The sequence below is a fragment of the Belonocnema kinseyi genome, chromosome 9, assembly GCF_010883055.1.
Source record: "Belonocnema kinseyi isolate 2016_QV_RU_SX_M_011 chromosome 9, B_treatae_v1, whole genome shotgun sequence".
Classification (NCBI taxonomy): Eukaryota; Metazoa; Arthropoda; class Insecta; order Hymenoptera; family Cynipidae; genus Belonocnema; species Belonocnema kinseyi.
In genome coordinates, this window is record NC_046665.1 from 115,265,301 (window position 1) to 115,269,633 (window position 4,333).

The 4,333-nt window shown below is 21.7% G+C and overlaps 1 protein-coding gene across 2 annotated transcripts in view; it reads left to right on the forward strand.

Moving 5' to 3' along the window:
• The window catches only part of LOC117179889 (glycine-rich cell wall structural protein 2-like), a 43,206-nt gene that overhangs the window by 28,231 nt on the left and 10,642 nt on the right, over positions 1–4,333 (forward strand). The gene's annotated exons all lie outside the window — the stretch shown is intronic.

Consider the following 4,333-nt stretch of genomic DNA (forward strand, 5'->3'; position numbering starts at 1 on the left):
AGAAATTGGTGATTTTGGAATTCATCTCGTTTGGATAAAAACTCAATTATTTGATTGAAAAATTAATTATTATGTTGAAAATGTAACTATTTTGTAAAAAAAAGTCCACTTTTCTATCAAAAATTCAACTACTTTGTTAAAATTTTTATTTCTTTTATTTGAAGCTTCATCTCTTTCGTTGAAAATACATTTTTGAAACTGTAATTAATCTATACCATTTTTGGTTAAAAAATCATGTATTTTGTTAACAATTCGTCTTTCTTTGTAAAAATTAAATTTCTTTATGGAAAATTTATACTTTTTGATTAAAAATTATATTTTTCGGTTGAATTATTAACTGTAAATATGTTTTGGTTGCAAAGTCGTTTTGTTGTAAATGCAACTATATTGTTGAAAATTAAAATCATATTTTTTGGGTGGAAAATTCGATCATTCACTTAAAGTTGAACTACTTAGTAAAAAAATTAATTTTTTCTTATTAACGATTCATAATTATAGTTGAAAATTGAACTATTTGCCTTTAAATTAGGTTAAAAATTCAGCTTTTTTGTAGATAATACTCTTTTTGACTTTAAAATTAAAAAATTTCTTAAAATTCAATTGACCTCTTTAGTAGAAATTTAATCTTTTTGGTTGAAAATGTATCATTTTTGCGCAAAAATTCAATTGTTTGGTTGAAATATGAACTGTACATCTTCTTGGGTTTAAAAGTCGAGTATTTCACTAAGAGTTGAACTACTTTGTAAAAAAATACGTTTTTTTTTACAAGGGTTTATAATTATGGTTGAAAATTTAACTATTTGGTTGAAAGATTAACTCTTTGATTGAAAACTCATATTTTTCGTTTAAAAAATTCAACTTTTTGTAGATAATTCATCTTTTTGACTTTAAAATTAAATAATTTCGTTGAAAATTCATGTATTTTGTTTAAAATTTGTCTTTTTTTGTAGATTATTAATTTTCTTGGTCGAAAATTCATCTGATTGGTGGACAATTCAACAACTTTGTTTAAAATAATTTTTTTCCGTTAAAAATGATTTATCTTTATCTGAAAATGTAACTATTATAGGATTGATTAAAAATTAATCGTATATATTGGTTAAGTTTGAAAATCGTTTTTTTTTTATAGAACATTAATCTTCTTCGTCAAAAATTCACCTGTTCCCTTGAAAATTTAAGAATTTTATTGAAAGTCGTTTTTTTTCCTTGTTCAATTCAATTTTTTATCACAGCTTTTATCTGGAAATTGAACTATTCAATTTTTGGTTTAACTTTATCCTGTAACTTGTATTAGTTGAAACACAAATTATTTGTTAGAAAATTAATTTATTTATTTTCGATTATGACTTAAAATATTATTTCAGTATAAAATTTTTCTATTTTAAACCCAAAGAAACTGAAATTTTTTAATTAAAAAAAGGAAATGTCGATAATTATCAGCAATATTTGAGCGTTCATTTAAAACAATCCATTACGAACAACTGTTAAAAACTATACAAATTTTAACAGAATAGTTCGAAATAGAAAGCCTTGAATTGGTAAATTTGTAATGAGCTAAATTTTAAGTTTAAACGCTACAGCTTTAATTTAAAAAAATATTCAGAATTAATTTAAAACTTGAAATTATTTTAAATAATTTGAAACACAATTAGAATTTTGCAGATTAAAAGAAAGCTTTTTGAGAATTGTACAGAATTTGAAAAGAATAAAAAAAATTGTTGTGATTACTAAGAACATTGAAAATGATTTTTTATTTTGACAAATAAATTTTAAGTTAGTATTTGAAAACATTTTAAAAATTTAAAAAAAGTATCCAAAAATATGATTTTTCGACCAAAATTTTAATTGTCGACCAAATAGTTTAACTTTCACTTACAGTTGAAGTACTTAGTAAAAAAATTATTTTTTTTTTATTAAGGATTCATAATTATACTTGAAAATTCAACTATTTGCCTTCAAATTAAATTTTTTGTTAAAATTGCATCTTTGGGCGTTAAAAGTCAACAATTTGATAGAAAGTTAAACTATTTGGTCGACAATTAAAATTTTGGTTGAAAAATCATATTTTTGGATGAAAGATTCAGCTTTTTGTAGATGATACTCTTTTCGACTTTAAAATTAAATAATTTTGTTGAAGGTTCAAATATTTTGTTGGAAATTGACCTTGCTTGGTAGAAATTTAATCTTTTTGATTGAAAATGTATCATTTTTGGTCAAAAATCCAATTGTTTGGTTGAAATATTAACTGTACATCTTATTGGGCTTAAAAGTTGATTATTTCACTAAGAGTTGAATTACTTTGTAAAAAAAAAAATACTGTCATTTTCAACAAGGTTTTATAATTATGGTTAAAAATTTAACTATTTGTTTGAAAGTTTAACTCTTTGATTGAAAACTCATATTTTTGGCTGAAAAAAATCAACTTTTTGTAGATAATTAATTTTGTAGATCATTAATTTTCTTGGTCGAAAATTCATGTTATTGGTTGAGAATTTAACAACTTTATTACAAATTTATTTTTTCGATTAAAAATTAGTTTTTTTATCTGCAAATGTAACTATTCTAGGATTGATTAAAAATTAATGTTTTTATCTGGAAATTGAACTATTCAATTTTTGTTTGAAACTTTATCCAGTACATTGTATTAGTTAAAACACCAATTATTTGATAGAGAATTAATTTAATTTGTTAAAAAGTAAACTTTTGGGTTGAAAATTGATATATTTTGTTAATTAGATTTTTTTCCTAAAATTAAAAAAACTGCAAAATAAAAAAATTTTCTTAAAATCTTTCGGATTCTTTTTTTTTTATTTTTAAAATGTTTTCAAATACTCACTTAAAATTTATTTGTCAAAATAAAAAATCAATTTCAATGATCTTAGCAATCACAACAATTTTTGTTTTTCTTTTCAAATACTGTACAATTCTCAAAAAGCTGTTTTTTTAATCTGCAAAATTCTAATTGTGTTTCAAATTATTTAAAATAATTTCAAGTTTTAAATTAATTCTGAATATTTTTTTAAATTAAAGCTGTAGCGTTTAAACTTAAAATTTAGCTCATTACAAATTTACCAATTCAAGGCTTTCTATTTCGAACTATTCTGTTAAAATTTGTATAGTTTTTAACAGTTGTTCGTAATGGATTGTTTTAAATGAACGCTCAAATATTGCTGATAATTATCGACATTTCCTTTTTTTAATTAAGAAATTTCAGTTTGTTTGGGTTAAAAATAAACATTTTTTATACTGAAATAATATTTTAAGTCATAATCGAAAACAAATAAATTAATTTTCTAACAAATAATTGGTGTTTCAAATAATACAATTTACAGAATAAAGCTTAACCAAAAATTGAATAGTTCAATTTTCAGATAAAAGCTGTGATACAAAATTGAATTGAACAAGGAAAAAAAAACGAATTTTCAATAAAATTGTTAAATTTTCAAGGGAAAAGGTGAATTTTTGACCAAGAAGATTAATGTTCTATAAAAAAACGATTTTCAAACTTAACCAATATATACGACTAAATTCTAATCAATCCTATAATAGTTACATTTTCAGATAAAGATAAATAAATTTTAACGGAAAAAATGTATTTTAAACAAAGTTGTTGAATTGTCAACCAATCAGATGAATTTTCGACCAAGAAAATTAATGATCTACAAAAAAAGACAAATTTTAAACAAAATACATGAATTTTTAACGAAATTATTTAATTTTAATGTCAAAAAGAAGAATTACCTACAAAAAGTTGAATTTCTTAAACGAAAAATATGAGTTTTCAATCAAAGAGTTAATCTTTCAACCAAATAGTTAAATTTTCAACCATAATTATAAACCCTTGTAAAAAAAACGTATTTTTTTACAAAGTAGTTCAACTCTTAGTGAAATACGCGACTTTTAAACCCAAGAAGATGTACAGTTCATATTTCAACCAAACAATTGAATTTTTGCGCAAAAATGATTCATTTTCAACCAAAAAGATTAAATTTCTACTAAAGAGGTCAATTGAATTTTAAGAAATTTTTTAATTTTAAAGTCAAAAAGAGTATTATCTACAAAAAAGCTGAATTTTTAACCTAATTTAAAGGCAAATAGTTCAATTTTCAACTATAATTATGAATCGTTAATAAGAAAAAATTAATTTTTTTACTAAGTAGTTCAACTTTAAGTGAATAATCGAATTTTCCACCCAAAAATTATGATTTTTATTTTTAACAATATAGTTGCATTTACAACAAAACGACTTTGCAACCAAAAAATATTTACAGTTGATAATTCAATCGAAAAATGTAATTTTTAATCAAAAAGTATAAATTTTCCATAAAGCAAT